Source organism: Capsicum annuum, unplaced genomic scaffold, assembly GCF_002878395.1.
Source record: "Capsicum annuum cultivar UCD-10X-F1 unplaced genomic scaffold, UCD10Xv1.1 ctg64565, whole genome shotgun sequence".
Taxonomy (NCBI): domain Eukaryota; kingdom Viridiplantae; phylum Streptophyta; class Magnoliopsida; order Solanales; family Solanaceae; genus Capsicum; species Capsicum annuum.
The window spans coordinates 39393-64237 of NW_025873718.1; the positions used below are offsets into that span (position 1 = coordinate 39393).

General features: G+C 35.8%; 1 pseudogene; it reads right to left on the minus strand.

Moving 5' to 3' along the window:
• Positions 1-2011: 2011 nt before the first annotated feature.
• The window catches only part of LOC107846211, a 30682-nt pseudogene continuing 7848 nt past the window's right edge, over positions 2012-24845 (minus strand).

A 24845-nucleotide genomic window follows, 5' to 3' on the forward strand; every position in this document is an offset into this window, starting at 1 on the left:
GTCAGAATGTAAAATGGTATCAGTTTTGTATTTTCACAGATTTCATCATTTTTATGTTTCCGCACAGTGACCTCAATTATTTATTTCATATATGATCAGTTGATGTTAGAATTCCAATTCATGGGTTAAATTTGGATCACTTGTGGTCCTAAGCACCGTGTGACATCTCGGGACATATTTTTGGGGCGTTACACAACCAAAACACATAAAAATCTAATAAATCTAAGATACAAATTTTGGCCTAGATAATAAAAACGGGACAAAATGGTTTTTTTGGATTTTTGATTTTTCAACACCTTTTTTGTGATTTTCAAGTTAACAAGCCCAAAATTGATTCCGTAGGAATGAAATCAATCCTTGACCTAATACCAAATGATACAAGAAAGACCATGGAAGGCACAAAAACTACACAAAATTAGTCCACAAATTGAGAGTAACCCGAGGACCCCTTTGAGTGCTAGTTTTGACGACCACCAACAACACAAGTATCATGAGTTTTCAAGGTGTTTTAACACCAAAAAAACAACAATATAACAATAACAAGATGAACAAAATGAACACAAGATTTGGATTCAACAAGAACAAACAATTACAAGATACAAACACTAACACAATTGCAAGAATGGTAGAGATAGATAGTGAGATATATATTATTACAAAGATTAGGAACTAAAAAGTATATTAATCTCAAAAACCCCTAATGAATGTAACAAAAAAACCACACTCTTACGGTGACCATCAAGGAAATCAACTCACCTCAAGGTCCACCTTTTCCAAGCAAAGAACAATATTGACTTTTCCAATCCCTAAACAACAATGGCTAGTCCAATCCCTAACTAAGAACTACACTAAGGTGGTCTACTCTCAAGAGAGAGGATTTTCAACGTCTCATATTTTTATAATTAAACAACTAATGAGAGAAGACCTAAAAAATCCTACTTATAGTATATTACAAAAGAAGATAAAAAAAAAACATTTTTCCCTTAATGAGAGGGGCGGCCATGGTGTGTAAATACAACATGTGCAATGTCCAAAATACCCTTCATGAAGGGGCGGCCAAGGTGTGTTGGACTTGAATGAATGGCGCCTGTTCAATGCTCTCAAAATCAAGGATGGTTTATACTTCAAGGCTTGTGGTTCCCGGGTTAACAACGATGTAAGGATCGAAGCAACCTTCCACACACGGGATTGCTTTAATTCATGCTCAAAATGGACCTTCCTTGCATATCCTTGTGCTCTTGGGGTGACCAAGTCTTGAGTCTTTAAGTGTTGGCCTCCAAAGATGTCATCAAAAGCTAAGGCGGTCATTTGCCTTGTATCGGGGGATGGTCGAATCATTTAAAGAGGATAAGATGGGTTTAAAAAATAATAAGTAAATGCTTTGTTTCCACCCTGAACTATACATGAAATTACTTAGACACACCCAAATTTTAGGAAGGTCGTATTACCCCCTTGGACTAATTAAAGTCATATATTTGGCAACCTTACTACCTACGTGGTGCATACATGGCACATCAGTGAATCAACACACTGAAGGTCCACATAGGCACACTTATGTTCCATGTAGGCAATAAGGTTACCAAAAAAGCAATTTTAATTAGCCAGGAGGTAATAGGACCCTTCTAAAGTTTGGATGTGCCTCAATAATTTTATGTATAGTTTAGGGTGGAAACAGTACATTTTTTCTAAAATAATTGACAAAAAAATTACACATGACATTTTTAATAAGTGGTTATGCAGCCAATTTTCCACCTTCGTGCACGTCATTTGCGTGAATGCAAACATAATCTCAAAATCTGTCAAAATAGTCCATTTACAAAGGTCTTTATAAGTTTTGTAGGATAATAAGATGCCGCAAAGTTAAAGTGACTTTTAACAAATTCAGGACAACTCCTATAGTGACTTTATGTCTTTTATTGCTATACAATCTAAATTTATAGAGGTTGATATTGACAGAATAACAAACTTAATCATTTTCTATAAACAGAACATTTCAAATTCCTTAAGAAGATCAAAATAAAAACAAGTATGCAGTATCTATGTTGCTTGAATTCTTCAAAAATGCTCTAAGGCGCCTGTCGGTAGTTAAAAAGTAGTGCATTTTTTGAGGAACCAAAATGGCAGCGACAACATTTTGGAGAACCCGAGCAACATAGTTCATTATAATTTTAGACATATTGAAGCATTTCTTGTTAGATTTATGACCCAGCAAACTTTCTAAGTATTTCTCCACATAATCCAAGACACACTGCGTCTTCACAACGGGTAATATGGCGGGGACGTCCAGATAGAATTCTGAAGCAGATCCATCGAACTTGCCCCAATGTTTGAGTTGTTCACGTGCTGCTTTAATGGCTGCTTTTGTTGCACAATGGACCAAAGCTGCCAGAAGCAGCGGTGGTTCACCAGATGCTGAAAAAATATTAATCAAGCTGAGATTCAATGTTAATGAACATAGGCCAATTTAGGATTTGAAATTTTTTTGTTCCTACAGTAGCGTAAGGTAGTATGAGGTATACACTAATAACTGAGTTCACTGTCAACTATTTATAGATATTTAGTGGATTTTATTATTATTATTATTATATATATAAGGGTTTGATGCTCTCATAGATTGTATACTTGATCTGTCTAAGAATGAATATATTTTCAATGTTTTTCATTAAATTGAGTGAAGAGTGAGTTCAAAAACCTTTCATGATGTTTGAAATTGAAAGTTCAGATACTGTAAAAATATATTTCTTATTCATAGAATATGTACAATATTTATAAGAGAAAAGCAAGATCAGAATAAACTAATCAATCCCTTATTCTTGGGAGATTCTTGAATCAATGGTTTTCCCTAATCTATTTCCTAGAATAAAAAATAATATATTTTCCTAAGATACATGCTTTCCCATATTTACAGGAGTTAATTACAGTCAAATATGCTAGATGATTTGTAGAGCAATTTGATTGAAATCTGCCAGTTGAGCAGATTCTGCCTCAATCTGCCAGCTCATTTGACACTCCCCCTCAAGTTGTCCTGTTAATATCGAACATGCCTAACTTGCTAACATATGACACAAAGGTAGTTCTGAAGAGGCCTTTTGTGAAAATATCTGCTACTTGTTCAGTTGTTGGAATGAAAGGGATGCACACACATCTTCAATCTTCTCTTTAATGAAGTGTTTGTCCACTTCAACATACTATGTTCTGTAATGTTGAACTGTATTATGAGCAATATTTATGGAAGATTTATTGTCACTGTACAACTTCATTGGAAAACTCATAGGTCTTCTTAGTTCTTTCAAAAATCTCTTGAGCCACAACATTTCACAAATTCCATGTGTCATGGATTGATACTCAGCCTCAGTACTACTTCGAGCCACCATGTTTTTCTTCTTACTCCTCCATGTCACTAAATTTCCCCAAACAAATGTACAATATCCAAACGTAGACCTTCTATCAGTAAAAGAACCATCCTGGTTTGTATTTGTGTAAGCTTTAACACTTCTTTGCTCATTCTTTTTAAAGAACAACCCTTTTCAAGGAGAACTCATTAGATACCTTAGGATTCGATACACAGCTTCTTGGTGTTCTTCTCATGGAGAATTCATGAACTAACTAACTAGGCTCACAGTAAAGGCAATATCAGGCTTAGTATGTGACAAGTAAATTAACTCTCCTACCAATCTTTGGTATCGGTCCCTATTAATTGATTTTTCATCCTTTGCAAACTTTAGATTCGGGTCAATTGAAGCTTCAGTTGGTCTAAAACCACTCATTCCCCTTTTTTTAACAGATCAAGAACATACTTTCTTTGTGACACTATAATTCCTTGTTTCGATCGTGCAACCTCCATGACGAGAAAATACTTCAGCGGGCCTAAGTCTTTTATCTCAAATTTTGAAGTAAGCCGCTATTTTAGGTTTTTAAATTCAATCACATTATCTTCTTTAAGGATGATATCAACAACATACACTATAAGAACTACTATTTTTCCTTATAGTGAATGCTGAGTGAACATTTTGTGATTTGCTTGTCCTTGCACATATCCTTGCCTTTTCACAAATTGAGTAAACCTTTATAACCAAGCCCTTGGAAACTATTTTAGACTGTAAAGAGATCTTCTAAGTCTGCATCTCTTTGACTTGTACTTCTCTTCAAAAACTGGTAGGGGATCCATATAGACTTCTTCCTCTAGTTTCCCATTCAAGAAAGCATTCTTCATATCCAACCGATGAAGAGTCCAGTCAAGGTTTACCGTGATTGTCAATAGAACTATAATTGAGTTTAGCTTAGCTACTGGAGCAAAGTCTCAAGATAGTCAATGTCATATGTTTGCGTGAACCCCTTAGCTACTAGGTAGGCCTTATACCTCTCCAAGGATCCGTTTGACTTGAATTTGGTGGTGAACACCCATTTACAGCCTACTAGTTTCTTTCCCTCGAGAAAATCTACCAACTCCCTATATCATTTAATTCAAGACCTCACAATTCTCCAAAATAGCCTCCTTCCACTCAGGAACTCGTAGAGCATCCTGTATATTTTTTGGGATCTCTATACTAGAAAGTTATGAAGTAAAGGTTGAATAACTAGGAGACAACTTTTTATAGGAAACAAACATAGAAGTAGGATATTTAGAAAAATTTCTAACAACTTTGCATTTTGCAATAAGTAGGTCCAGAAGGTCTTGCGGAGTTTACTTTTGATAGTGTTGAGGATCGTCGGTGTTTTTTTCTTGAGTTCAATTCCTTGTTGAATACACCTGTATTTGTTTTGTTTGTTCTCTGTTCCCATTTTTTATTTTTGTCATTTGAAGTCTCTACCAGTTCAATATCAAGGTTTTTATCAATTAAATCCCTTAAGTCCCTATCTTGCATCACACTTATTCATATATTATCCAAGATCCCTCACATCAATATTTATTTAATATCTATCCCATCATTTGTCTAATGTCTAGTTTCCTCAATATCCCAAAAAGATGAATCTTCACCTACATGGTACTCCCTCTGAAGATAAGCAGTAAAATAAAGTTGGGATTCAAAGAAAGTGATACAAGTATGATCATTAACATGGACACTTTTTGAGCATTTTTGAAGGCCACCTAAAGAGTGTACAATCCCAAGTGTGAAGGAGGCCTAAAATCGGTTTTGAAGTGCACTCTATGGGGCAGCTTTGGATCCTTTTAATGGAAGGGTTCTTTTGTCTTTTTTTCACTACTTGTAATTTAATATAAATATAAAATTGTAGGGTTTTATTTCTTTAGTTTATACTTGATATTGTAAGAACACTCCTCTTAGAGAGAGAGACTCCAACCAAAATTAGGGCCTAACACAAAGGTGGAATTGTTTGTGTGTTGTGCATTGATTGATACATTGGTGCTTGAGAGGTGGACCCCCCCTCTTGTGTCATTATAAGAGTTAGGTGTGTTTTTTGTGTGGTGTTAAGGGTCCAAGAGTGGAATAGGCTCTTGGGTTCCTAAGATTACTACTTTATTTTGTTTATCTATCCTTGTTTCTTGTTTTTAGTTTCGGTTTTCCATGTTTTGTTATTAAACCTGTAGGCTCTTGTTGATGTATCCTTGTTGTTATTCATTATATTGTGTTTATATAGCTTATTGGTTGGATGGATTCGTGTGTAAAACATTTGTTATTCTCCCTATTCATGTTATAAGTAGCGAATCCGAGAGTGGTCACCTAGATAGTCCATGGTTTCTCTTCTTATGGACTGCTTTGGGTGTTTGTTTTATTGTGTTCTTGGTCATCCTTGTATCATTTGGTATCAAATCCATCATTGATTTTGTTCTAACAAGATCATTCTTGGGTTTGAGAGTTGAAAAATACAAAAAAAAAATGTTGAAATCTGAAAATTCCAACAAAAAAAAGAGAAATCTGTCCATCTTGTTCTTGGCCGAGAAAATTGTGTTGTGTTGTTGTCTTGGATGATATTGGTGTTTGTGTTTTAAGATCTAGGTGTTCTTTTGTTTTTCTAGTGTGTTTCTTGTGTTGATATCTCTTTCACTTGCACAAAGAGTGTCAAAATCTAAAGTTGAGCTTAATATATTGACAATATTGAAGTGAACTTGGAGTTGGCTGAGCCTTGAAGACGTTGTTCTTGGCCGTATAGTGTGTTGTTAACGTTGGGATGAACCTTTTTGTTGTGTTGTTGTTGATTTATTGAAGTTTTTTTTGGTGTTCATATTGTTCTTCATCTATTCTTGCAACTTAAGACAACCAAAAGACTAAAATAGATCCAAAAAGTTGTAAGACAAAGGTTGTAAAGTTGTTATGAGAGGACTTGCACACATCACTTCCTAGACTTGACAACCACTTTTCCTTAAATCAAGGTTCCTTGTTTTGTGGACTAGTAAATTCAAATCTCACCCTTTTGAGTTTGAAAAGTTGACAAGGAGTACAAGATTTTATTTTCCTCCAATATTAATACAAGACTTTATTTTCCTCCAATATTAAGCCATCCATTCCAAAAGGTGTATAAGGACTAAAAACTTCAAGTTGTTGAAAATTTGTGAGGGTCGTGACTGATAAGGGGTGCCACATCACCAAAATCACTGTTCACATGACCATTTTAATCTCAAAATTAGATCTCCTAGTTTCATTTTGTTGTTTCTCTTATTGATTCCATTTCTAACGTGTTAACACTAAATTGTAAGCTAGTTTTGTAGCAGTTCTTTGTGTTTTTGATCCTTCGTGTGTCCTTTTGTTATTGTTTCCTTGAGTCATTGTAGAGCTTTAGTTCACCTCTCAAGCACGAAATACAATCAAGCTTGCCACACTTGTGTGATTGAGTGGAGAAACTGAGAGGAAAAGAACTAAAGAAAAAGTGTGAGGACCTTTCTTTTACAACTAACTCGTTTATTATTTTGTAGGTGTTTTTCTTTGGTACATTGCAATGGAGGGAATGACCTCCCAAACCATGGGCAACAGTGATACCAATATCCTCATGGATTTTAGTTAGGGCCTCAACCATACTTTGGAAAGAATGTAAGTAAGTCTTGGTAAGTTAGAAACGGATATGTCTTCGGTGAAGGGGGATGTAACATCATTGAAAGGGTATGTATCTACTATGAGTGGGAGATTGGAACGAGTGGAAATCCAAAAGATCCACCCCTCTACTCCTCAATACTATCATGTGTCCTTGAGTGGACATGATCAAAACAATTTCCCTACCATCTCCCCCAAAATGTTACACCAAGTGATCAATCATCCGAGACAACCACCAAATACTTCCCAAAGCCGAGAGTTTGATAGACCAACCTACCCTCCACTTCACCAAGTCCAACAAGAAGGATTTGGAACCCAAATACTGATAACACTCAACTTACACATCAATTTAGTGCAATGCGGTCGTCGTCAATATATTTACCCAACTTTGGAGTCGGGGTCAAATCCACAGGGAACAATGTGAGTGTCGATTAGACTAATTTGAAATTAAAGTTATAAGTTAAATTCAAGCAACTGACACGAAAAGACAAAATAGGGGTTTTTTAATGATTGAACAGTTTAATAACTTTTTAACTTTCTTTAGAAACTCAAAACTAAAATTTCAATAGTTCAAATCAATGATAAAGAAAAACTAGGGTTATGATCACTATGATTACTAATCCCCATTAAATAATAACTGTAGCATTGGGTTCTCATGACTTGCAAGAAATACCAGATTATCAGTTTCGACAGTCCATCTAAGTGTTTCTCAACCTACCTAGATGTTGAACTCCCTAATTCTCTCGAACTTAGGAAGTCATTCTATTCATCATGATTTTATCTCAAGTTGATCAATCTTGTTACAACATTAATCATTAGATGAGAGCTTAACCTTCCCAAATCCTCGTTGATAATTCACTTCTTAATAGGGTTTATTTCTTATCTCAAGCAAATCAACAGTAAGCAAGGCCTATTGTCTGCAACCAACAAAAAATAATTAATACAAAAGAATTATCAAGATGTTCCCACAATCACTCGAACCCTAACCAAATATTAAATCCATGGAGGAATAATCACAGATCCCACAACCCTAGTTGTGGGTTTTAGTTCCACATAAAAGAGAAAACGATATCAATAACTGAATTCATAATTCAAAGTGATTAAACTTACAAAAGATGTAGTCAGAAATTGATTCACTTCCAAGTTCAAGAGAAAATTCCCATAACCAAATCAAAGAATTGAAAATTGAATTCTAAGTTAAGATTCCCCAAAGAGAGGTGTCTTTTCCATTGAAATAAGTTTAAGATGTTCTGCCTCTCTTTAGAAAATCCTAAACAAGACTTTAAATAGTTCAGCCTAAATAAGAAAACAAAATCACAGATTTTAATAATTCCTCGAATTAGGCGATGACATTCGTGACAACCTATCAGGAGCCTGACAACTTATCACAAATGTCATCAGCTTCTTCTTCAGTTTTAGCACTTCCTACTTAAGGCTGATGATAAAATGTGATGACCTATCAGATCTTTGATGACTTATCATGGATGTCGTCACTTCTCTACCTCAGCTCCCATGTTCTGCCTTAGGCTGACAGTAACTTTGCTGTCCTATCAGCTCTTTGACGGCTAATCAGGAATGTCGTCAGCCACACTTTTCTTCTATTTGCTTCCTATTTTAACTCTTTTGCTTCCATCCTTGTTGGTTCTTATGCATCTTGTATTCTATTGCAAAATCAAAGATAAAACAAACAAAAATGACAAAAGTTGCTTAAGACTTTGTAATTAGTCTCAGTTAAAAGCCTCAAATGTGTTAGCATCAGATCACAATCAAATACCAACACGAAACCCGAGCCCTCCACTTAACCAAATGCCTCACATTCTAATTCAAGATCCATTAGACCAAAAACCTTACTTTTTACCCAATCCAAACCCACCTAACCCAAACCAACCAAACTATGTGGAAGGATATGGTGGGGAAGAACGACATGGAAGGTATGGAGTCTATGGTAATGCTTACTTGAGGAAATAAAGAATGAGGGGTAGACATGGGGATCTAGGACGAGAGGCGAGGAAAGTCCACCAAAATCGAGACTTGGGCATAAACTCCATCAAAGTTAGTCTCCCAATATTCAAGAGTGAGAGTGATCCCAAAATGTATATTGCTTAGGAGTCATCGTGTGACAAGATATTCCAACTCAATGACCTCATCAAGGAAAAGAAGAGTTTTTATGTGATAGCTCATTTTGAGGGGTATTCTAATACGTGGTGAGAGTATGTTAAACATTTTGGGAATGAGATGATCGGGGTACAACCTCCTCCTTAGTTTTGGCTGAAGAACCTTATGTGGAAAAGGTAATTTCCCGAGACTTATAGGCATGAGATCCTTGCGAAATTATACAATTTGAGGCAACGGAGCAAGAGTGTCTTGGCTTACTACAATGAATTTCAACAATTGATGTTGAAACTTGACCACCGGGAAGAGCAAGTAAGTTATGACATTATGAACTTCAAGTTTGGGTTAAACAAGGACATCTCCACTCGCATGATGCTTCACAAATTCGACACCATAGAGGTCATCTTCCAAGCGGCTTTAGAGGTGGAAAGGGAGCTCAAAGAGAAATCATTCATGGCTTCCCAACCGAGATCCCCAAGGCTATCCAAAAATATCCTCCAAGGTATAAAAGTAAATTGAATTCTACTTCCAATCCCAAGGGGTTTTAATGCTTCAAGTTTCAAGGGTGGGGGCACAAGGCTAGTGAGTGTCCAAACCGGAGGAATATGATCCTAAGGGAGGGAAAGTTATATTACCTAGGATAAGAGGTGATGATTGAATCAGCTAAGGTTGATGGCAAGCCTCAAGACAGAGAGCACGAAAAGGTTGAGATTCAAGATGAGGAGAAAGGAGAAGATATGTTGTCGTGTGAGGAGCCGTCTCAGATACCTCTCTAAAAGAGGAGAGGTCATGAATTTGAGGGAAAATTCCTCTCAATATGGAGAGGATGATACAAGTATGATCATGAACATAGAAACTTTTTGAGAATTTTTGAAGACCACCTAAAGAGTGCACAGGCCCAAGTGTGAAGGAGGCCCAAAACCGATTTTGAAGTGCACTCCATGGGGCAACTTTGGAGCCTTTTAATGGAAGGGTTCTTTTTTCTTTTGTCCACTACTTGTAATGTAATATAAATATAAAATTGTAGGGTTTTATATCTTTAGTTTATGCTTGATATATTAAGAACACTCCTCTTGGAGAGAGAGACTCCAACCGAAACTAGGGCCTAACACAAAGGTGGAATTATTTGTGTGGGGTGCATTGCTTGATACATTGGTGCTTCAGAGATGGATGCCCCTCTTGTGTCATTGTAAGAGTTAGGTGTGTGTTGTGTGTGGTGTTAAGGTTCCAAGAGTGGAATAGGCTCTTGGGTTCTTAAGATTACTACTTCATTGTGTCTAACTATCTATCCTTGTTTCTTGTTTTTAGTTTCGGTTTTCCATGTTTTGTTGTTGAACCTATAGGTTCTTATTGATGTAACCTTGTTGTTCTTAATTATATTGTGTTAATATAGTTTGTTGGTTGGCTGGATTCATGTGTAAAACACTTGTTACTCTCCCTATTCTTGTTATAAGTAGCGAATCTGAGAGTGGTCACCTAGATAGTCCACGGTTTCTCTTCTTGTGGACTACTTTTGGTGTTGTTTTTGTTGTGTTCTTGGTCATCCTTGTATCAGAGAGTTAGATCCATTATGACAATTATCCTCCTCGACCGAGGATCATAACACTTATATCTCTTTTGATTTGGAGCATATCCAACAAAAACATACTTCTTAGCCCTTAGTTGAAGTTTACTGTAATTATGAATATGAACAAAGGTTGTACACCCAAAAACTTTCAATAGAAGATTTGTAGTTAACCTAGAACTAGGAAAACTCTCTCTGAAAACGTTAAAAGGTGTTTTAAATTTGAGAGGACGAGATGAAATCCTATTAATAAGATATGTAGCAGTCAAGAGATCCTCTCCCCAAAGGTACTACGTGAAACCTTGCTAGTAACTATTAAGGCCCTAGTTACCTCTAACAGGTGCATATTCTTTCTTTCTGTGACGCCATTTTGTTGAGGTGTATTGGACAAGAGCTTTGATGTACTTACCCAGTTTTTCTGAAAAAACTTCCTAATTGTTCATTAAAAAATTCACGACCATTGTCACTTCAAAACACCTTAATTTTCTCATTAAACTGTGTTTCCACCATTATAGAGAAAGTCTCAAACACATTTTTTACCTCAGATTTGTCCTTCAATAAAAAAACCCATAAAAAACTCCAACTCAATCTAATATGATCGACAATAAAAATTACAAGGGTAAACCACCATTTTCTAGACATTGTTGAAATTCTAGACAGTCCCCAAACATCACTATGAGTCATCATAAAAAGTTTAGAAGTCTGATACTTTTGAGAGGGAAAAAACGATCGGTGATGCTTGTCCAATTCACAAAATTCACATTGGAATAAGGACGAATTTTTATTTTCAAATAACTGAGGTAACAAATGCCTTAAATAATAAAAACTTGGATGTCCAAGCCTATAGTACCAAAGCATGACTTTATTCAAAACAAAAGTAGAGTTCAAACAAGTAGGATTCAGTTGTAGAGAGTTGTCCCTGTTGTCAAGAAAATAAGGACCTCCATATTCTCTAGCACTGTCAATCATCTTCCCTGAGACCATTTTCTAAAATTCACATATCATCTGAGTCAAAAATAGCACGATAATTAAGAGAACGGATTAATTTACTGATAGAAACCAAATTACAAGAAAGTTTTGGAACATGAAGAATATCATGAAGTGTGAGGAATGGTGATAGTTTAACGGTTACTTTTCTAGCTATTGTAGACAAGGAACCATCAGCTATTTTGATTTTATTATTCCCTGTACAAGGAGTATAAGTAGAGGAAGCACGGGAATTTCCAGTCATGTGATTAGTAGCTCTTGAATCTATGATCCAAGAATCTTTTTGGTTGGAGTTGGCACTAAGAAAAGCAGATGGTACGATGCCTGTTTTAGCAAAAGAACATGAAGGATTAGAAGGATTTGGTGCATTTGCACAGAACTGGGGAGATTGGAGGATTTTGTGCAGAATCTCTAGTTGTTCCCTTGTGAACGGAGACAAATTTGATGGAGGCTACTGCTCTTGCTCAAAATGAGTTGTTTGAAGGGATTGACCATGTTGATATTGGAATCCACGATTATCAAATCCCTTTTACTTCTAGTTTGGTGGTTTCTCATGAATCTTCCAACATGTTTCACTGGTGTGCCAGTGTCTTTTTCAAAGATCGTACCATGGCCTTTTCTTTCTGTTATCTTCATTTTTTTACTGTCACGGGAGCTAAAGAGTCTATAGCAGGTTTTAGTTCAACATTTAAATCAGGTTTTAACATAAGTTTCCTCCTAGTTTCTTCTCTCCTAACTTCAGAAAAGGTTTCACGAAGTGAAGACTGAAGATTTTTTCCTAGGATTCGTGACCTAACCTCATCAAACTCTCGATTTAATCCTTCTAAAAAAGGGAAAATCTCTTATTTTCTTCCCTTTTTTTTTGCTTTTACACTATCCACGGAACACTCTCATTAATCATTATAATACTGGTATAACTCCTTCCACGAAGACACAATTTTGTTATAATAAGCAGTGACTTCTTTGTCACCCTGTTTAGCCTGCCATAGTTTAATCTTCAACTCAAATATTTGAGAAACATTTTCTACATTAGAATATGTCTCCCTAACGGCTTCCCACACATCCTTAACAGTAGGGAAAAAAAGTTAAGGTTTACCTATGACTGGTTCCTTGAAACTTATTAACCAGACAATCAAGAATGAATTCTCTTTCCAGGTGTTCATCTTTGGGTCTCTAACTTTGATTTTTTTGTCTCTCTGGTTAGATTTCCCAACTTTCCGCTACCATTAATTGCAAGCTTTATGGACTGTTCCCATTCCAGGTAGTTCTTCCCGTTTAATCGATGAGAAGTTAACTAGAAGGACATGTGAGAAATATTGCCTCCTTGAGTCATCATAGTTTCTGTTGGAACTCCTAGAGAAGAACTTTTATATTCTTTTGATGTTCCAGAAAGATGATCCCCTTGGAAAGTTGTTTTTCCAAGTGATACTAGGGGAAAACGTCCCACTCTCATAATCCTTGGAGAACTTATTTGACAAAAAGGACAGGAAAAGCAATGAAGAAAGAATCGTACCTTTAGACGAGAGAACACGTTTTTTGTGATGTCCGCTGTTTACCACATGAACATTGAAATTTTGAGGTATAGTGTCAAGTGTCGGGATCTTGTATGTCCAAGTGCTATTCGAGACCATTAAACTGTCTTCATTCATAAGATATTCTTCCTGCATGAAAAATCCAATTCCTTGTACGAAAGCTCCTTCAATCTGCAGCAAGGAAAAGTAAAAAACAATAGCCGCTATATTTGGAACAATCTTGTAATCAAGAATCATATGGTTCTACTTACAGACAATAACAGCGTAAAAGCATGATGCATCTGTAAGTTGTAAAAGCAAATTCAAATTACAAAATCTAAAATCTACGTTGAAGGGAAAAAACTGTCCCATATCAACGGCTGGATTCAAGCTCTGCCCACAGTCGTAAATAATATCCGACTGCAAAATGGTAGTCTCTCCAGTCAGAATATCAATCTCCACCTGCCAAAAAAGCCTTATTGTTACTTAGCCATATGAAGGTGCTGCAGAAGATATATTGGCTGTAAAATATTCCTCAATCAGAATTCCCTTCCAAGTGTCGTGCATTCATATATATTTAAAATTTATAATCCTTGATTCAGACTAGGAATCTTACCAAGACATGGATGACAGAATCAGAAAATAGTTTACCTCACTGACAGCGGCGCCAAAGTTCAAATAACTACTGGAACTGGATTCGGGTACATAATAAGAATTTGCTGCTAAGTTTACCGATTGCAATTGTGCCTGCAAAACATGGGTTGTGTGGAGAGAACAGCAAAATCAGATATTTAACACACGAGAAAGAGAATGAACCAAAGATTCCCAAGCTACATTCGCAAAATCAATTCTCTTGTCATCCCAAGCTACATACATTCAGTTAGCCCCTTTAAGTGAATCACTTCAAATTGAAATCAACACTAAAATTTTCACAGTGACCGGTGGTACCGATTCATCTAGTATTCTCCAGTTTCCAGTATTTTATCTTTCAGACTAATTTAAATTTAGCATCTTCGGTATCATGACCTGCTGTTTGGAGGAGTAGACATGTTAAGTACAAGGTAACAATTGACGATGACAAGGCATTGCCTTCAAAAAGAACATCTCACAGAATACAATTTAAAGTGGAAGTGACTAGCCGTAACAGTGTGCCTTGCAGAGTTGAAATGTCAAAAAACATGGAGGTGGTGATCATACAGTGAGAAAACAAACCTGGCTAATCAGCATTGGCCAATCAACAGAGCCATTTTGTTCCTGCAACTGTTTTTTCAAAGGGGTCAGTCTTTCAACCAAGACATCACAGCAAAGTCTAGCAGCTTCACAGTTTGATTCCGATGTAGTGCTTCCACCTGTATAACCCCCTTGCACTAAGCTTAAGCTGTCTGCTTGTGTGAATCGTACGTTTTTCATGAGGTCTTTGGTCCAACTACTTTCAATCAAGCCAAGAGCAGAGGCAGTCATCTGCCTAACCTTTGTCCATAGCCCTTGGCCAAATTCAATCCCTTCAACCTCTACAATGATCAATCCGTCTGGCAGAATACTGACTTTTCCTGGGGTCGCTCATTGAGTAACTTCATACACAATTGGAACTCGAGAAATACCCCTTTTCTTCCATGTTTTTTTCTAGTTAAACTGTTCTAACATCTTGCTTCGTTGGAAAAAGCTCGACCACAGTGCCAACTTATCCATGATACTAGGCAATGTATATTCTCCTACTTCGTCCACAATGTTATTATAGAATAAGCTAAGCTAAGGCTTTCAAGTGTATGAACATTCTCATTTCTGACAGAGTCCACCTCCTTCGACAGTAAACTCGACACATGCTCTATTATAGCTTCGGCAATATAAGATCCTTGCAGGTCCCCAGGGCCCCGCATAGTCGTTTTTCTGGTGAGATTCGTCTTTCATAGTCTTACATCAAAAGATAAGGCACCCCAATCATAGTTTTTTAGTGAATTAATTATAGCTAATGGTAAGATGGGACTCATATCTTCTGTTATCCCAGCATTTATCAGTATATCAAGATGTAATGCTGTGATCTTTCTGCTCGACTTGAATCCTACACTGTACGTTACTTTCATCGGGTGTCGTCCTCCTGTCATTATCATGTCACTGTTCCTGTTGACATATACCCTGACAGGTCGTCTTAACTGGTATGCTGCAAGTGCACATGCTATGGAAACCTAAAATCATACACAAACTTTAATATCAGTGTCAACGTCAAAGAATTGTTATTATTACTATTTCATTTTCAAATACTCACAGGCATTGCTTTGAGACACTTGCCACCAAAGCCACCTCCAACCCTTGTAATTACACGGATGTTGTGTTCAGGAACACCAAGACAAATGGCAATCACATGATGCGCGTCCTCAGGGTATTGACTTGAAGTATAAACAACCATGCAGTCATCTTCATCTGGAATTGCAAGGGCAGTCTGTGTCTCCATATAAAAAAAGTACTCTGAACCGAGTCTCATCTGGAAATGATTATGAAAGAGTCAATAACTAATCTACTGCTAGACATGCTAGACCACCATCCAGGAAACCGTTCAAACGAATGAAACAACAGATAAGCGAAAGTACCTCAGCAGAAAGGATTTTGTGATCAGCTTCAGCCATTCCTTTTGAGAAATCGCCAACCTGTTTAGGATACATAGATGACGGGATTTGGAAAAAGCTACATTTATCAACAGCTTCCTCAATGGTTAAAATGGGAGAATCTATATTTTCAGTGTCATATTCAACGAGGGACGTTCTTGCAGCCACATCAGCAGATCTCTGACTTTCAGCAACCTATAATGTTTCAAAAACATAAAGAAATAGTTCTGTTAAAAGTTACTTTAAGGAATAATGCACGTGACTTGTTTTTGTTTTTCTCCAGCTTTTTTACATACAACTCTTAGTCACGTTGGGACTTCTGTTTTTGGTAGGGAACTGATTAGTTGTTTATGTTACTTTTGGTATCAAATAGTTTTTTTTTATGGTAAGTTTCACCTACTTTTAGTAAAAAGTTGTAATAGTGACCATTTTAATTAAGAGTTGATGATCAATAAAATATACTGGTTTACTAGAAAAGAAAAAAATTCTCTACATCTCTTCTTCTCTAACTCATCTCTGTTTTTAGTTGCTTAGTTCTTGGCTCTCCTTGCTACGTTATTTTAACAGTATTAAATCCAACAATTGATATTTGGAGCTATTTTTCTTAAGGACTTATGAGTGAAGACATGGATTTCGAAAATAGTTTTTTCACGAATGGCTCCACCCTTTTTTTATGGTGAAAATTATCAATTATGGGATATATATGAGAATGAAAACTTACTTGGGAAAAATTGGCAAAACCATATTTTGTTAAAACTATTTACCATATACCCACTTATTTTCTTTTTTATTTAGTTTTTAGGTTTAGGGTGAAAAAAGTGGGAAAAAGTAGTAAAAGTGGGGACACACGTGGACCAATGGACCATTTCATCATTTTTACAACTTTGCAAATTTAATATAATACACCTAACTTCCTCCACTTATTTCAATATTAAAAAAAAAAACTCTCTCTCCTCTTCAATTCTCTCCCAACTCCCGTTATTCAAGAATGATGCTCCCAAAATGCCATTTTCGTTTCTCCTTCTTCTCCAGCTACTAAGGGCTCGTTGTTTCTTTTTAAGGTTAGTTAAAATCAAGTTTTGATTATTTGTAGATCCATTTAAACGGGTTTCACTGCTAATTGATTCGTAGTGATGTAGGAATTTTTTTTTTCAAATTTGGTTGATTCAGTAGTTAAAATATGAAAACTTTACATGTAATGAGTTTGATTTTGAAGCAATGGTTGAGGTTTTATTCAGCATTTTTGACAGATTTTTTCGTCGATCACGGTGTTGAATTTTGAATTTTTTGTTAAGGAGTTTTGATTTACTTCCAATTTTGTTATAGAAATGAAGTGTTGAATAGTGGGATAATTGTTATTTTAAGAGTTATTTTGACAATTTGATGCAAACAGTGACCTATTGTTGTCCATAGTCCTGTAGTCTATGAAATTAGAATGCCCTAGATTGAAATCAATTTTTAGACGTATGAAATTCTTTTAAAATATGATTGCTGAAATAGTGAAAATTGAAAGATTAATAGCTAATTAGTTTGATTTGTAGCACTAGTTTGATTTTTTGCAATAGTTGAGTTTTGATACTGCATGTTGAATTTTAGTTTAGTTATTGTATTTTTGTATAGTGAACTGTTTAATGGTGGGGTATTTCTTAGTTTTTTGGGGTTTTTCATTTGAGCATTGAGTTATTTCTGTTGGTAGACTTCTGGTCTATGAACTGAAAACGACAGATTTGTTCTCTAGGTGTAGATTCTATTGAAAATGGCGAAAAAAAGACCCGTTCATAAGCACAAAGTTGGTACCGCATCTGATTCTGCTGGTAGCAGTAGAAAAAGAAAAGCTGAGGCAGTTGAAAATGTCTCAAAAAGAAAGAAAATTGAAGAGGTAGTACCGAATCAGATTCGGAGTTAAAGGAGATAAGTAAAAACGTCGACTCTAGTGAAGATGTTGCCAAATGTAGTGCTAGTGATGATAGTGAAGAGAGGGGGAAGTGGAAGGAACTGTGCTTATGGGGATAATGATCCCTTGTCTGTGCCATCTTGTTCAAGGTTTATTTCCGTGGAGCAGTATGACCTTTGAATAATAATGGACGAGGTTGAATCTTTTCCGGCAAAGATATCGATCAGATCAAGAATGGCTGCTTATCGAGAATTTAAGCATGTTCTTGTCTAGCAGGAGTTGAAGAAAAGATTCAAGTGGTCCTATTTTGGACACCTGAGAAACCTTTCGGAACATCTCAAATTCAATGGAAAGTTGCTCCATTATTTTTTATTGCGATGCATCAAGAACGATAAGATGTGTCATGAGATGTGGTTTTGCGTTAACAACAAGCCAACTTGTTTTGTCTTGAAAGAGTTTGGTTTGATCATGGGGCTGAACTGCTCATCATACCCCAGTGAATCAAAAATGAAAAAGGTGTTAGCCAAAGGGAGCATTTTTCCTTTAAGGTGACGAAAAAACAAAAACATTACGGCGACCAACTTGTTACACTTGATCAGAGAAGATTAAGTACTATTTACTATGGTTCTTGCACACCATGTTGCTTGCAAAAGATTCGACAAAGGTTGTCGACAAAAAAATGATTCTAATGGTCAATTTTTTGAGTTCCTTCGAGAGTTATCCGTGGGGGAAAGAGACATTTCAACTGAACATGGACTATCTGAAGAAGAAAAGTGACCTGAAGAAGCAGATGAAAGTACTTGATGAGAAGCAGAAGGCATTCTATGTTCTATTCGGATTTCCCTGGGCATTGATGGTATCTACCATTAACCCTTTAGTGAGAATATCATATATTCGTGTTTTATTTATACTCTGTCGTATAATCTGAGTTATTTTTTCACTATGTACTGCTTATAGATTTGGATCTATGAGGCCTTTCGTCATCTTGGAAAATTTGCTAGAAAATCAATGGATGAACCCTATTCTATTCCCCGCATCCTCAGATGGCACACTGCAAAAAGTGACAAGATAATCGAAGGCGATCCATTCAAGTATAAAGAAAAATTTACTGAGGTCTGAAATTATTTTTTATGTTGCAATAATACTACTATTGTATCGAATGTTATGTAATTGTTAATTGATTCTTTGTAGAACGTGCACCTATACATCATCCCTACTGTTTGTGAGACGAAGATGGATTACATGATTGCGTTTAAGCCATTTACGGACGAGGTGAAAAATAACGTCCTCAATGGCTTGAAGAAAGAGTTACAAGGGGTGACTGTCCTTACTTCAAATAAGGACAGTGATGATGACGGGAATTTGGGTGGTAACCCCATTGGAGTACGCGTTGGTGATGATGCTTCTCCGAGAACCTCCAAAGATGTAGTGGGCACCTCTATTGAAGGGGATCTTCATAAGCGTGTTGCTATGCTTGAGGAAGTGGTGTTGGATATTACTGCCTATATCAAAGAGAAAAGACTGAAGAAAAAGGAAAAGGATGAGCGGCAACATGAGAGAGGTAACTTCATTTAATAATTAATGTAGTTAATGAATTTTCATCCTTAAATATTAGTAACAGTTTGTAATATGATGACACAATGCATGTGGACCTTCAAGAATCGAAGATGAATGACGAAGGAGAAAAAAAGATCAAAATAGATGAGTTGGCCACTGTTGTAGCAGAATAGGAAAAAGAAGAATAAAAGGATGAAGAAGAAGAAATGGAAAAAGATAAGAGACAAGAAGAAACTGAAAAAGAAGCAGCTACAGAAAAAGAAGAAGCTACAGAAGAAGAAGTAGCTACAGAAGAAGAAGAAAAAGAAGAAAAAGAAGAAGAACAAGAAGAAGAAAAACAAGAAGGAGCAGATAAAGAAGAAGGCAGGGAAAAAGAAAAAACTGATGAAGAAGAAGAAGAAGCTGACAAAGAAGAAGGTGAGAAAGAAGTAGCAGGTGAAGAAAAACAAGAAGCTGAGGAAGAAGAAACTGCTGCTGGTGAAGAAAAAAAAGCTGAGGAAGAAGCAGTTGCTGCTGCAGATGCTGAAAAAGAAGAACAAGGTGAAAAAGAAGCAACAGTTGTAGATGTTGAAAAAAAGGAGATGAAGTTGTGGAAAGGAAGAAGCAACAGACAACAAAGAAGGAGAACACAAAGAAGAAAAGGAAGAAGTAAACCAAAAAGATGTGGTCATGGATATCGTTGATGAAATCAACATTAACATTTGTGTTGATAAGAAAAAATGGGAAAAAAGACATTTGAATGCTAATATTGTAAATGTTTTGAATGATGAGTTGTTATGATATGACAATTTTTTTTATTTGAGAAATATGAAAGTTGAAGGATTTGGTGGTAGGATATTACAAACATTCTTTTATTTTATGAGATTTGTTATGATTCTGCACTGAATCTGCTTTTATCGAACTGTATTGTTGCATGAAATTTGAATATGCATTGTGTTTTCATAATTGGTAGTGTGTATAGTTGACATCATAGAATGCGTATTTAATCTATCGTATACTGCTTTCATAGTCTATCATTACCATGCTACTCGATTTTAAGTTGATGTATTGTTTCATCAACTATGATTCTATGAAAACAGTATTAATATTAAAGAAAAATGGAAGTATTTTTATTTATTCAATATCACTACATCCATGTTACACTTTTTCAAAGAACGAATACTAACATTATAGCACATAACATCATTTTTAGGTTATTCTCTGATACGAGTCAAAGGGGAATCACTCGTAAAGACTCAAGTTTGAGGTGCCTAACACAAGAGCAAGCATTGAAGTGTGAAGAAGGACTTGGTGTGCACAAGGCCTCCCCAAAACACACTCCATAGGCGCCTATTTTGTGCCATTTTCATTAAAGTTCTCTTTTGTCTTTTTACCTCTTATTGTAATAAGTCTATAAATAGAACATGATAGGGTTTTAGTTCCTTAGTTTTTAAATATTGATAAAAGACAACTTCTCTTGAGAGAGAGCCTCCCTAGGTTGAAACTAGGACATGAGCATGTATGGACTTATTTATGAACATGTATTGCTTGGAAACGTTGGCGCTTGAGCGGTGGACTCCCTCTTATTCCATGTAAGAGTGTGGTGTTTCTATTGTAAGTATTAGGGGTCCTTAGATTTAATACATCTTTTGGTTCTTAACCTTGTAATAGTGTATGTCTCACTTTCTATCTTTACATAGCATGTACTAGTTTGTGTTGTTCTAGTGAAACCGTTGGTTGTTCTTGTTATTGTATCTTGTTCCATTTGTTGTTGTTATTCCCTTATTATGTTGTCATCTTGTTAATCTCATTTTTAGTTTGGCTGTTCACTGCAAATAAGGTGTTGAACACCTCGTAATCTTGTCATTCTTATGATCCTTGTTGTTGGCCGAAATTTATCCAAGGGGAGCTCTTGGGTTATCCATATTGTGTGGACTATTTTTAGCCTTTTCTCATGTTCTTTGGTTGTTCTTGTATCATTCTCCCTTTCTTTAGCCAAAATCAATTTTTGTTTTAGTTGATCCCTCTCTATTTGGATATCATGTAGCAATACTTTCAAGTGATCTCTCTGCTCTTCAGCTTCTTCTAATAAAGTCATGAGAAAATCTCTATTTTCTTCGCATTCTCAGAGCCTTTGTAATAGATTAAATTTTTCCAAGCCATGAAAATTTGATGTCTCGGGTCCCAGACTCAACGTTGATGGACTGCTTGGAGGTGATACCTCATCAAGCCATTTAAAAAAAGAGAATGCACCATTATCTTAGAAAAAAATAATAATTACAAAACAATTTACTTAACTTTATAAAAAAGACATACGACTCACCTTTGCAATTATACAATTATAAAATTTACAACCTGGATTTGAGTTCGTTCGTGACGTCCTCAAAACAGCCCCATTTCCACAATGACAAATTAAAGACTTTATAGAATTGGATGTTTTAGATACTTGAGATATTGTACAAAGAAGTGTTAAAAGAAGGACATTATATATGGAGTAAAAAGAAGTGTTAACATTGAAGGAGTAAAAATTAGCCGTTTGTTATCGCTGGAACAGTAATTATGTTTTTTGAACTATTGGTGACACTTAATAGACTGTCGTAGATCATGACCTGTGAAAATCATCAACGAGATACTAAAGTCTATCGTAGACGCTCGTAATCGATGAACCCTCAATAACGTGTTTTAAAAAAATAATTCAGTAAAAAATATACTTGTACTCTGAGGGTCCATCGATTCCTTTGGTCTACCGTAGACTTACACTATTAGGATTGCATCGATTGATCTCCTGATTATGCGTAGACCACGGTGATATATGTACACTACTATAGACTACTTGGATGTTGTTCAAAATGAATAAATAAATTAAAAATAAATGTAGTGTGGGTTTCCACACATATTAATGAGTGTAAACAAGTCACATAATCATATTAGAGTTTATACAAATTAGGGGTTTTGAATCAAGGAGTGTGTGGATGGGCAGTGGTTGAACAAACAATATCCTAAGATTAATGTTTGTCAAAGCACAAGTATGTTTTGAGGATGATGATTGTTCAACCACTATCCATTCCACATACTCTTTTGACTTGGGGGGGAGGGGGGGTGATGAGTGAAGGAGTATGTGGAATGTGTAGTCATCAAATACATTCATCATCCACAAAACATACTCGTACTTTGACAAACACTACTCTTAGGATATTGTTTGTTCAACTACTACCCATCCACACACTCCTTGATTCACCACCCCTAATTTGTATAAGCTATAATATGATTATGTAACTTGTTTACAATCATTAATATGTGTCGAAAACCATAATACATTTATTTTTAATTTATTTATTTTTTAACAACATTCAAGTGATGATCTATAGTAGTGTACATAGATCACAGTGGTCTATGCATAGTCAGGAGATAAATCAATACACTCCTAACGGTGTAGTTCTACGGTAGACCAAACGAACCGATGGACCCTCAAAGAACAAGTATATCTTTTACATGAAATTTGACATGGGCCAACATCGACGACAGTCTATTAAGTGTCACCAACAGTTCAAGATTATCTATTTAAATTATTTTTAATTTAATTATTTTCTTCCGCCAGCCATAAAACATGTTATTGTCTATTTAAAACATTTTTAATTTAATTATTTTCTCCCTCACCCCCAAATCATGTGATTATCCATTTAAATCTTTTTAAATTTAATTATTTTCTTCCACCAGCTCCAAAATATGTGATTATCAATTTAAATTATTTTTAATTTAATTCTTTTGTTCCACCAGCCCCAAAACATGTTATTATCTATTTAAATCATTTTTAATTTAACTATTTTTCTTTCAAACTATAATCTACTGATGGTCCATCAATTCACATAGTCTACGATCGACTACTATGTTCGGTCGAGGACTGGGAAGTATAAGATCGATGATAGACTATATATAATTTTTTATTTTTCCTATATTTAATCGTCAATACACATTCATGCTAATTGAAAAAGGAATAAATATTTGAAAAATTATCTGTACGGAAGAATAACCAACACAAAAAGAAACAATCACAAAAAAGAGGGAAAATATAATTTTTAAACGTAAATACTTATATTCAACTTGTTCATTGCATTACATTCATATTCAGCAAAAAAAGGTAAAATAGAATAAACTTCCTCTAACAAAATCCTACTAAGAAAGTTTCTTCAGCAATGAACAATACAAAAAAACTTAAAAACATAATCATTCATAAAAACCTAAACTAAATTAGGGGGATAGTGGGGTGTAATGTATTCGTTGCCATCCATTCCAAGCCTTTCAAGAATTTCCCAAAGGAAATGAGAAATATGTCAGAGCTCACGCTCCAATTACACTCGATCTTCGCCCAGGCCATGGAAAATCCGATCGAAATCATTTTGTAATAGCAACAAATCATAGTGACGAGGGGGAACTCATTTGATTGGGCGTAGGGTAATTCGGCGACCAGGTATGATTTCAATTTTAGTGAAGAAGATGAGGGTTTCTGATATTTCGGGTTTAGGAAGAACTGAATGCTTAAATAGAAATAAGAACTGTACTTATAGACCTATAGAAGGTATCCTTTCATATTTCCAACCAATGGTCAGCCGATGCGTGTGGGAATAGAAAACGTTTGACTTGCGTATACCAGCGGTTTTTCTTGAGAATAGATGCGTTTGTAGCTTTTAATTAATTGGAAACAGAAAACAATAATTCAATACATCGATTAGAGAGATATGGCGGTAGAAAGACCCATATAGCGTGTTTGATGAGTAATCATATAACCAATGCATAATATTTAATAGACCGAGTAAAATATATACCATCGAATTATGTTGTCTACTGCAGACAAAGCTTTAAGTTGATTGCAACCTAACATTAAATTCTACAGAAATGCACACTTATCCCCCAAAATAGTAGCTTTACAGCTTAAGAAAAAATCCTATCTAAGATTTATTGACCATGCTACATGTGGTTCTTTTATGCCTGGATTTCTTCCATATTAAATACCTATTCCTCCTTTTGGACTTGAATGTCTCACCAACGTCCTTAACGGGTTTGACTTTCTTTCTTCTGAGTTTGGGATCGTAAGGGGTGGAGAAATATTAGTGTCCTGCAATTCTTGTGGCACAGTCCATTTAGCCTTTGGAGGGACAACGTTAATAGCTTCTGAGTATGCGAGGAGGTAAGTTTTAGCTTTATAAATTGCCGATGAGTACTCGTAGATGGAGTTACCATAACCTTCACCATTGGCATACTTTTCTCTCAAAGTTGCCATGGCATGTTCGCATGGCATTTTCACCAAGTTAAATTTCCGACAAGAACAACTCCTCTCTAAGAGATTGACCTTGGTAGTAACACCATTGTCGAACACCATGAAATGGTCGAGACCCCCATTTGCATGAGTCACATATATGGAATCGCTCATACTCTTATTATCCCTTAGGATCTTTTCCGCACAAGGCACAAATTTATTATTTCTACCATCGACAAAGGCATGCCGCTCCCCAAACTTTTCACCAAATTTGTTATCAATTGAATTGAATATGTGTGACAAGGGGCACTCCCGTTCATCCAACAACACCAAGTTGAGCGACTTGGCGATGTTTGTGTTTATCACATCATACCTATTTATCGAAAAGTGTGCTCTACTCT